Source organism: Schistocerca americana, chromosome 2 (assembly GCF_021461395.2).
Source record: "Schistocerca americana isolate TAMUIC-IGC-003095 chromosome 2, iqSchAmer2.1, whole genome shotgun sequence".
Lineage (NCBI taxonomy): Eukaryota > Metazoa > Arthropoda > Insecta > Orthoptera > Acrididae > Schistocerca > Schistocerca americana.
The window spans coordinates 1,058,461,576-1,058,473,508 of record NC_060120.1 but is presented as its reverse complement, the minus strand read 5'-3'; the positions used below and the strand labels follow the sequence as shown (position 1 = coordinate 1,058,473,508).

Below are 11,933 nucleotides of genomic sequence, written 5' to 3'. Positions count from 1 at the left end.
TTTCTGTTCCTTGTAAGGTATAGCTAATATAACTGCAGGACACACTTTCTTATTGCTATTCCGCATCTTAAATTCGTAAAACCACATTGTCAACTAACGAGTTTTGTCAGTACCATTGATGGTGTAATGCTGGTTTGATATAGTGAAGGTCTGATAAACTGATATTGATATATCAGAACGACTTGGCCTAACTCTGTTTAGTGTGCATCATATACATGGCAACTTCCCAGGCGCGTCGCTTACGCTGTCGTTGGATATCTATGATAGTAGCGTTCCGACTTCCGTATCTTTGGAATTCCCACACTACACGAGTTTGTTGTTGAAGTTGCAAGTTTGTGGAATGTGGATAATGATGAGGATACAGGTTATGTATTGTGTATGTTGACATAGAGACGCGGAAAAGTTACAAAGTAAAATTATACTCAACTGGTTTCTTTCTTCCACCAGATCGAGGTAACACTTCAGTCAGTGTGAAACATTCTGTCATTAAATTAACAGCATTCATTGTGTTAATAGCTGTCGTAAACAGACAGAATTGCTAGTTTAATTAACGATAAAGCAAAGCTCAAGTTTGCTGGAAATATGAAATTAAAGTTGCGTATTCCAGTTTGTAAAATTGTATTCATTAGGACAAACACAGAATAAGACGTCAGAGATGTAGAATGATATAAAAATTAAGTTGTTGATCGTAAGACCTAATGGGGAAGAGATTAAGCTACTTCTCTGTGACGCTTCTAGTGCTGTTTAACTATTACATATTAACATTTTCGTAAATAGTGGTCTGTGTTGTTGAATGGGGGAGACTGTTAGATCTTGGATCATTAATAAATTAATCGATTGGAGACTGATAGCCTGATTCCCATTCATAGAAAGTAGCAAGATCATGAGCCACAATTTCAGACAGAATTCAGACTTCTTAAATTATTTAGTAATACCTGTGAGTGATTTATTCTGAACTAGGCCATCAGCACTTATTTGCCATCAGATTGAGCACAAAATACACAATTATCCAAATGAAGCTGTTTGAAATTTTAAGAAAGTTTAGAAACAAAAATTTTTTTATTTCAACGTCAAGGTGACACCACCACTCTTTAAAGGCTTTTATTTAGTTTGCAGACCAAATGTACATTATCACAGTTTAAACGTTCCGACAGTTTCATGATATCATCTTCTTGCAGATCCCAATTGAGAATGTCATTTTTCACATAAAATTGCTTCATGTTTGTATTATACACTGTAGCCAAAGCAAAAAGAATCACAAAAATTGATTCATACCTAATAACGGCTGAAAGTTTCTCAGTAAGTTAGTCCCAGTTTCTCTGGAAATATTTTTTTTGCACATAATCTAGCTTTATACCTCTTAATGCTACCATCTGGTTTCCACTTAATTTTTGAAACTCACTCACAATCAACATCCTTGTGATGTCGAGTTAGATCTACGAAATCCAAGTTATATATTTAGGGCCAAAGAGGGTATTTCATCTAATTGCTTCATACCTTTTCTCAGTCTGTGGATACCATCACCTTCTGTAAAGATTGTGGCACATATAACTGCTGCTGAAGCCACATAACTTTGGAAGTGAACTGTAGGGCAAATTTCATATCAATTTTTAAGATTCATTAGTAGTTGAGTAGGCCTAAGCTACTCAAAAGCACAGGGATCTTGATTTTGCACTAGTTAACCTCTGTAACAGGTTCTTGGAGTTCACCTCCTTTTTACTTTTTGAGAAGTTGCGTTCACACATAGGCCTCATGTTTTTGTTCCAGTGGTCTGTAGGATATCATGTGGCATTTTCATTGAAGTTCCTGCCTCATAAAATGCCAATTTTCTTTCTTGTAGGATCGTAAAACCTGTATTTATTGCTGTAAGCAACCATTACCAGCTTCTTTGCTTTACTTTGATATTTGGATTCAAACTGTTTTGGCATATGCATGAAGTGTTTGGCTCAAAACCACCACGTATGATTAAATGATGTTTCGTTCCCAAGCTATTTCTCCTAAGGTATCTTTTACAATTAGGCTTACAAGGACAGTGATTTAATGTATAGTCTGCTGTGTTGACACAACTGCCCAAGTGTCTCTGGTTGGCCAGAGCCAAGAAACATTGTGGGAGCGTTTACCACTATAGACTTAATTTCACTTTCAAATTTACCCCTCTACGGTTGTTTGTGGTGAACTGGTTTCATGGATAATAGTGGTCTGCTTGAAATAATCATTAAGTTGGTTGTTAAGAATGTCTACCCTATTCTCGATTCTAATAACTTAAGGCCTATGCCCCATCTGCCTCACCACAAACTGTTGAAATTCTAACAAGGAGAGGTCCCCAGCAGTGGGTTCGACTTCTTGAAACCGTGTATATGTGTATCACATACTACAGCCATTCAATGCGGTGGGCCCTCATTTGCGAGTAATTGACAAGAAAGAATTCAGAATTTCTATGTGTCACTCTATAGCATTAAAAAAGTTGCACCAAATAGTTGGGGTGCAAGGCGTAAAGGATAGGATAATAGCTTTACATGCATGAGTTGTGGATTCGAATTTCGTCAGGGGCAGTAATTTTTTACTTTTAAGTCTTCATTGAAATGATTTGGATCATTATTTTTGTTCAGTTACCGTAACTGATTTAAATGTAATTTTTTATTTCCATTCCTTTGTCATTTTGTTCATGATATCAGCTTTTCCCTTTGTCCTGAAGCAGATGGGTGGAATCGGACGTTGCTGTTAACCCCGTTTTTCACACCACTGCACAGTCAATGTAAGTAGATTTGGTCTTTTGTTTCTTAACTGATGGATGGAAATTTTAAAATAAAAGTTGTAATAGATAAATAAAATTAAATTCATATTCACAAAAATTCTGACATAAAAAGGAATGTTATAAACAAATAATGAAACAAATGAAAAAAGTTCATGTGATGATTAAAATAATGTGACAAAAGAACAGAAATAAAAAATAACATTTAAGCCAGTTAACTGAATAAAAATTATGAGCGAAGTCATTTTGATAAAGATTTAAAAATATAAAGTTTACTGCACCTACTGAAATTCAAACCCACAACCTCTTGCATGTGAAACTATTATCTATCTATTTTACCACACAACCAGACTATGCAATTCGACTATTGTAACATTATTGAGCATCACACAAAATTATGAAATTTTTTTTCATCAATTACGCGCAAACGAGGGCCCACCAGAGTGAGTGGCTGCTTGGGTGTGATACTGAGATCTTAACCTACATCACTATGTATTTGGTTTCAAAAAGCCAATCCCACCACTGAGGACCTCTCCTTAATGTACAGATCTGTATGAAGAAGAAGCATGCTTAGAAACAACAAAATAGCTGGCTTCATGTAATGATGAGTGTGTCATATTCCCACATACATCCGTATGAACAAATTCTCCAGAGGTTCAGCGGCAGTCTTGTCTGTAACTCCCACTTGTTCACAAACATCACGAAGAGTATGTGCTAATGTTTCAGTTGTACTAATATATTGTGCACTAGTATCACAGCAACATTTTATCTCTAAAGAACTTGTTTCAATGTAACGTTTTTGTCACAGCAGTATGTTGAAAAAGTAAGTCTCATAAAATTCAGTCATATGAATGTATCACCAACTTCTCCTACTGAAATTAAGGAAATTATACACTTTCTCAAAAGTAAAAGCTGGTTTTGATTGTCTCTGCAGCAGAGTACTAAAGATTTGGTCCCATATAATAAGGTTGGTCTTATCTGAAATATGTATGCCTTTTTCCAAACAGACTGAAACATGTTATTGTTAAACCCCTCTTTAAGAAAGATAAGAGAAATGTCAGCAACTACTGACATGTTTCACTAACAAAATATTGCAAAATTTTTGAGATGATGTTTTCTAGAGTAGTGTCATACCTTAACAACATCAACAAAAACATCATCAGCAAATCGCAGTCTAGGTTTCAGAAGAGTTAATTTACTGAGAATGCCATTTGTACACCCACTTGCCAGTTTTACAAGCATTAGATAGTAAAATAGTGCTTGGTGATATTTTCTGCAACCTACCTAAGGTGTTTGACTATGTGAGTCACACTATTCTCATAGATAAATTGAAGTTTATGGGACTGATAATATAGCCGACCAATGGATAATGTCATGTCTAACAAAAGAGTGCAGAAAGTTGTATGTACTAATTCAACCAATATAGTCCAGGGACATAATTCTCTCTGAGGACAAATCATGTATTGGGTTCTCCAAGGCTCAATCTTAGGTGCACAATTGTTCCTCATACAAATAAATGATCATTTGTCTAGTGTCAAACAAGCAGAATTTACTTTTTGCAGGTGACACTAGTATTGTAACCAATCCAAGCATACATACACAAAAAGAAGAAATGGCAACCAAAGTTTTTAAAAGTATCATTGATTGGTTTTCTGCAAATGGTCTGACCCTCAATTTTAAAAAGACGTAATATATTCAGTTCTGTACATCTAGGGGTACTACACCTGTGATGATTGGGGAAATAATAAATAGGGTGGAGACTTCAAAATTCGTAGCTGTCCGTATTGGTGAGAGTTTAAATTGGAAAAAACACAGTTTGGAACACCTGAAACAAGTTAGTTAAGCCACATTTGCAGTTACAAGGGAAACTCCCCATCATACCCCCCCCCCCCCCTCATATTTATTTGTAACAAGCAAAATAGAAACAGTGAATGGTCCAAGAACAAGAAGTGCAATAAAGGGGAGCCAGAAGCTGCAACAGTGTCATGGGTAAGTGGTCATGGTGTTGGAGTGCTAAGTGGACGAGCCGTGTTCACAACTAACTCGTTCCATATACATATATGCATTTTTCACAACATTATGAACTGTCCGTCCAGTCATTGAAATGTTTGTTCTCTTTCTGTAGTCTCGACCGTTGTCATACTGTATATTGGTTACAGAATATGAGTCATGTGGTAAGAATACGTTACTGTCACAAGTAAATGTGATGAACAGTGAGAAGAGGCAAGATACCAGGTAGACATCTCACAGAAATGAAAACACAAATAAACGAGTGTGAACTATGTTACAACAAAGGGATTCAGGAATCAAGACATCCGAAACATATATTGACATAGCACGGAGAAACTGTGTGATTGTAAACTGTTGTTCATTTGTTGCAGGGTATGTGACAGACTAATATTTTTTCATCATTTCCTTGGGAGTGATCATGTTGAAATACATACAAACACCTGCATTCGGCAAGGAGGCATATCTCCCTCACTTATCAGTCGTACAAATTAGATGGCTTCATACTAGATTCCAATTGTATGATACATGTACTGTCACTAATGCCGTGTATGACGCATCAGATTTTTTTCCAGTGGACGATTTGGTTGATTTGTCACCTTGTCATCAAATGTTTGCAGTTCCCATTCGAAAGCCACTTCTTTTTGGCTGCTGATAGAGTTGTTGTGCAGAATTAACTGTCATTATAGGTCCCAACCTTACACCTCGCTGTTGCAAACGGACTTCACACTATGACGCAGGCACAAATTTGAATAAAGCGAACAAAGAAAAAAATAATTGGTACAAGGAGGTTTGAACATGGCTTGCATGCATGGCAGTCCAATACCGTAACCACTGAACCACAATGCCATCTCTCTTCGCGGCTGCTCTAATGCTTGATATATGATCAGCTTTTGGTGGTCTGTCCACTGGGCTTTCTTATCACTGAATATGGGAGGTGGGTGGGGGGGGGGGGGGGGAGGGGGTGCGCGTTAGAATCATTGCAAATCTTCGGAAAAGACAAATCATTAAGTTAACGTATTTCACAAATTTTCATTCAATAATGTCATACGAAACAATATTCTGGGGTAACTCATCTTTACCCCTCAGGGGGCTCAGCATTTAGTTGCAGGGTACGGGCTTGGCGACCCTGGGGTCCCTGAGCTGGGGACTGTGGAAGCGCCACCAGTCCTCAATACCGTAAGCTCTGAGTGTGCTTCAACAACCACCGTAAGGCACAACAGTGGAACGTTGTACGGTACAGAGCCCGGGGATCTCGGCTTAACTGCCTGGGCCGTGAGGGTGGTATAAACCTCTATGAAAAACCCCTCAATCTCAAGGTGTGCTGCACGCCGAGGAGACGCATGGCTGTTGAAGTGTAACAGTTGCTAGCGGGCGACCTCTGGGGAACCTGCACCCCCCCCCCCCCCCCCCCCCCACTTGTATTAGGCTTACCCAGGCAAGTGGGGCTCTATCTGGGTGGACATTCCTTCCCCTAGCTGCTCGTGGGACCACCATGAAACAAAATACGAATAGTGCGCAAGCACAAGTCTCTAAGAAAGGAAGGTTCAGTGCTTTACAGTATGACCCCCCAATCATTCCCTTCCCTGTCGACACCAGGGGAGGAATGGCGGTCTAAATTATGTGGTGCAACGTATTCTCCTCGATTTCTGGTTTGCAGTCAAACAGATGGGGACTCATTTCTGACCACAAAGCCTCAGTTTTTTGTGGAAAATTTAGAGGACAAGTTTGGAGAAGTTGAGGGCATGTCTACAATGAGGTCTGGAACAGTCCTCATACAGACAGCATCCCCAGCACAGTCAGGGGCATTGCTTGCTTGTGACAAGCTCGGTGATGTTGCAGACTCCATTACGCCTCATAACAGCCTCAATATGGTTCAGGGACTTATTTTTCATCGTGACCTGTTGTTGTAGTCTGACGACGAGCTCCGTGCAAATCTGAAATGCCGGAGTGTCCACTTTGTATGACACGTCTTCAAGGGACCTAAAGATAGTAGGGTCGCCACCAGCGCCTTCATCTTGGCTTTCAAGGAAGACGCCCTGCCCGAGAAGGTCAAGGTGATGATATATCGATGTGATGTTAAGCCTTATGTCCCTCCTCCCATGCACTGCTTTAAGTGCTGGAGGTTTGGGCATATGTCATCGTGATGTGATGCCAACCCTACCTGCGGGATTGTGGACGTGCCTCCCACCCCAACGTTCCGTGTTTGCTGCCCCCTGTTTGTGTCAACTGCGGACAGAAACATTCACTTTGCTCGTCAGACTGCGCGGTTTATCAAAAAGAACGGAAGATTATAGAGTATAAGACCTTGGACAGGCTCACTTACACAGAGGCTAAATGCAAGTACGACCAACTTTACCCTGTGCGCCTTTCATCGACGTTTGCTGCAGCAGCCTCGATGTCGCCATCCCTGGCGATGATCCCCCAAGCTCAGCCGCTTTTTGTGGGCCCTCCAGCCTGGCCATCTATTCCTGCCCCCCAGGTAGTTGGGGGAACACCCTCTTCCGTTGCTCCCCTGTTATCAACATTGGGAGTAACAACCCCTCCTTCTTTGGGGACTTCAGCCCCCACCTCTGATCCGGAGAAGTGCCCGCCTCCTCCAGCTCCCCTCGTGCGGAAGGGATCACTTGGTGCCCTCCCTTCCACGGTTACTCCCCCTCCAGATGTCAGCCAGTGGCTGAAGAAGCCACCACCTGAAGGCCGTAGGGCTTCCAGGTCTTCCTCGGTCCATGAGCCTGGGTTGGAAAAGCCCACCCAGCCTGATAAACCGAAGGGCAAACGGGACCCTACCAAAAAGAAGAAAAAGCTAAAGGAGAAGGACATAGAGACAGAAAAGGAGTTCACCACTGCACCTGAAGGTGATGTGGAGCATCTGGCGTCCCCTCAGGAGCTAGATGCTGCTCGACCTGCAGCTCCTATGGAAGTTGATCAGGCTACTTTGCAATCGGTGGCGGCGAACGCTTCTACGGCGTAACTTATCCCCCCCCCCCCCCCCCCCCCAGATTCTTTCATGTCTTTACAATCGGATACTATTATCCTTCAGTGGAATTGCCGTGGTTTTTTCCACCACTTTGCTGAGTTGAAACAGCTTTTGTGCCACTTCCCTGCCACTTGTCTGGCCCTACAGGAAACCTGGTTTCCCGTTCGGCAGACCCCCTCCCTCTTTGGCTGCTGGAGTTACTATAAGAACCGTGTAGAATACGACAGGGTGTCTGGCAGTGTCTGTGTTTATGTTCTTGCCACTGTTCCTAGTGCCCCAGTGCCACTTCACATGGCTCTTGAGGCTGTGGCTGTTAGAGTCCAGGCAGGAATGGAGCTTACCATCTGTTCCCTCTACCTTCCCCCGTATGAGGTTGTCCCTCTTGCCGACCTTGCTGCCTTTTGGGAGACTTTAATGCCCACCACCCTTTATGGGGTGGGGCCCAGATCTCAGGCCAAGGTAGGAATGTTGAGGCTCTCTTGGCACAGCAGGACATTTGCCTCCTTAACACTGGTGCTCCCACATATTTTAGCTTAACTCATGGCACATACTTGGCCATTGACCTCTCTCTTAGTAGCCCAGGTCTTCTTCCATACCTCAGTTGGAGGGTCCACGATGACCTCTGTGGTAGCGACCACTTTCCTATCCTGGTTTCTCTTCTTCAATCCCAACCCCCTGACCAGCTGCCACGATGGTCTCTTCGTGGAGCTGATTGGGCGGCTACTATGGCCATTGCTCCGCTTCCTGGTGACATTGATTTGTCAGTGTACGAGGTCACTATGGCCATTGTTTATGTTGCCGAGGCAACTGTCCCCTGCTCTTCAAGTACCCTAAGGCGTAAGTCAGTCCCTTGGTGGACACCAGAGATTGCAGAAGCTATCCAGGACTGCTGGCGAGCCCTGCAACGACACCGGCGTCATCCTTCCCTAGAGAATCTGGTTGCCTTTAAACGGCTGCGAGCCCGGGCTCGGCGGTTAATCCGGCGGAGCAAACAGGACTGCTGGGAACAATACGTTGCCACCATAGGTTCTCGCACCTCCCCATCTCAGGTGTGGTCGCGGGTTCGGCGCATTTTTGGCTTTCGCCCTAGTGCGTCTGTCCCTTGCCTTTCTCTTTGGGGTACACTTTGTACTGACCCAATCGCCATCGCTGAACACCTGGCAGAGTACTTTGCTCGTATTTCTGCGACAGCAGGCTACAGCGCAGAATTCCGCACCATTAAAGAGCAGGCTGAGCGTACGCAGTTGTCGTTTCGCACGCACCGTTGGGAATGATTAAACGCCCCATTTAGTGAATGGGAGTTCCAAAGTGCCCTTACAGCTTGCCCCAATACCTCTCCAGGTCCAGACCAAATTCACAACCAGTTTCTTCGCCATCTCTCGGCGCACTGTGAGGGTGAATTACTTGCCCTGTTTAACCGCATCTTGACGGAGGGCGTTTTCCTAACTTGTTGGCAGGATAGCTGGTGGTTGATAGCTATCGCCCTATCAGCCTTACTAACATTGTGCAAACTCCTGGAACGGATGGTGAGTCAGTGGCTCATGTGGATCCTCGAAGCTTGGGGCCTCCTAGCCCAGGAACAGGGGGGCTTCCGTCAGGGCTGCTCAGCGATCGACAATTTAGTCTCGCTAGAGTCAGCTATTCGTACAGCTTTTACTTGGCGAGAACATCTAGTTGCTGTTTTCTTTGATCTTCGGGAGGCGTACAATACTACCTGGCGCCATCATATCCTTGCTACGTTGTACGAATGGGGCTTATGGGGTCCACTTCTGATTTTTCTATGGAATTTTCTCTCCAATCGCTCCTTTCGGGTTGAATTGGCACATATTGTGGCTCTGCTCATATTCAGGGGAATGGTGTGCCACAGGGCTCGGTTCTCAGTGTTCCCCTCTTTTTGGTGGCAATTAATGGTCTTGCGGCTGCGGTGGGCTCATCGGTCTGTTCCTCTCTATATGCCGATGACTTTTGTCTTTATTGCAGTTCCCCAAGCATCAGTGTCGCTGAACGGCGGCTGCAGGGAGCTATCCGTAAGGCACATTTTTGGGCATCCAACCATGGTTTTCAGTTCTCAGCCTCTAAGACCCGAGTGATGCATTTCTGTCGTCGTCGAACGGTCCACCTCCACCCAGAGCTCACCTTGCCAATGAACTCCTTCGTATTGAGGAGACGCATCGCTTCCTTGGCATGCTGTTTGATGCTCAGCTCACTTGGACACCTCATCTTCGCGAGCTTAAACAATGGTGCTGGCGGCACCTCAACATCCTTCGCTGCCTCAGCCACGCCGTTTCGCGGGCTGCATGTACAACCCTCCTACAGCTCTATAAGGCCTTAGTCCAGTCCCGTCACGACTACGGGAGCGTGGTGTGTGACTCAGCAGCACCTTCAACGTTGCAGATCCTCGACCCAACTCTCCATTGTGGTGTCAGACTGGCGACAGGTGCTTTCCGCACTAGTCCGTTGACTAGCCTTCTTGTAGAAGCTGGAATCCCTCCCCTACGATTCCGCCGACAACAGTTGCTTGCATCATACATTGCCCGTGTCCATGCCTCGCCCGACCACCCAAACCGCAGACTCCTTTTTCCATCTTCTGCACTCCCCTCCCCACGACGGCGGCCTGGTTCGAGTCTCCCGATCGCCATCCGCATTCATTCCCTTCTCTTGTCACTAGAGTCCTTTCCCCTTCCTCCATCCTTCCGGCCCTCTTCTTTTACCCCTCCTTGGTCCCTCCCTCGCTTGTGGCTTTGCTTGGGTTTGTCCTGCGACTCCAAGTCCTCCATTCCACCTGCCAGTCTTCGTTAACAATTCCTGGCTCTTCTTGCCTCATTTCACGATGCAGATGTAGTCTACACTGATGGTTCTGTGGTCGATGGACGCACCGGGTTTGCTTTCATCCACGGCGACTATGTTGAGCAGCATTCCCTGCCTTGTGGGAGCAGTGTTTTCACTGCGGAGCTGGTTGCTCTTTATCGTGCACTCGCTCACCTTTCCTCCTGCCCTGGGGAGTCATTTGTCATATGTAGTGACTCCCTGAGTGGATTGCAAGCACTCGACCAGTGTTTTTCTCGGGACCCTTTTGTGCGCGGTATTCAGGATGCTGTTTTTGCTCTCGCCGAGTGTGGTCGTTCAGTGACATTTGTGTGGACCCTGGGCCACATCGGCTTTTCAGGAAATGAACATGTCGATTGGTTGGCCAAGCAGGCCACCTCTTCGCCACCCTTGGAGCTTGGTCTCGTGGAAAGAGACCTCCGGTCAGCCCTACATCGCAAGGTCCACGATGTCTGGAGCTCTGAATGGTCTGTCTTGAACACACCAAATAAACTCTGCATGGTCAAGTCGTCCACGGCCGTATGGAACTCATCCTTGAAGGGCACGCATAGGGACTCGGTTGTTCTCTGCCGTCTCCGAATTGGACATACGCAGTTGACCCACAGCTATCTTCTTCGTTGTGTTGCTGTGATGCAGGGCTGACAGTGGTCCATCTTCTGATGGACTGCCCCCTTTTAGCCCCCTTCCAGCAGTCCTTTAATTTACCAGCTGCACTTCCTTTAATTCTTGGTGACGATGCCTCTATAGCTGACTCAGTTTAAGTTTTATCCGTGCAGCTGGGTTTTATCACTCGCTCTAGTGTGGGCACTCTCGCATGATTTCTCAGGCTACACCCACTCCAGCGACTTTTAATTGTGATGTGGATACCAAAATAGTGTCATTTATGGTAACAAGTTGTGTTGGTACCTCTATCAACGCTTTCCAGCTGGAGGTTCTTCGTTTGTTGTTGAGTGTTTGACCTTTTACCTGATCCATCAACCGCTGTAGTCTGTTTTACTCTAGTCAACTATTTGCTCTGCTCCTTTTAAGTGTCCTTTATTTTGTGGTACTGCGGTGTTCATTTTAGCACTGTTCCCCTTGGTGTTCCCTTCCTCTGGGTGCAGAGGTTACGCTTTTACTGTATAGGCCTTTTACAAGTATGTCTGTTTGGAACTGGGGACTGATGACCTCAATGTTTAGCCCCCATCAAACCCAAAAACTAACCAACCAACTCATCTTTAAGAAAGAAAGTCTTCATTGCTCAAAAGCGTGCTGTAAGAATAATATGTGGTGCTCGGCCATGATCATCTTGTACATATCTGTTTAAGGAGTTGAGCATTCTGACTACTGCTTTGCAGTACATTTATTCTCTCATGACGTGTATGGTAA

General features: G+C 44.6%; 1 protein-coding gene across 3 annotated transcripts in view; it reads left to right on the top strand.

Annotated features, from left to right (window-relative positions):
* The first annotated feature begins 268 nt into the window (after positions 1–268).
* Positions 269–11,933, top strand: part of LOC124596472 (general transcription factor IIF subunit 2) — a 94,794-nt gene continuing 83,129 nt past the window's right edge. The window contains exons 1-2 of one of the 3 annotated variants that reach the window (XM_047135615.1): positions 269–453; positions 2,699–2,755. The gene's annotated coding sequence lies outside the window, so the exon portion shown is untranslated. Of the gene's footprint in view, positions 454–2,695; positions 2,756–11,933 lie in introns of all 3 variants that reach the window. The other 2 variants (XM_047135614.1, XM_047135613.1) reach the window with 2 other exon arrangements.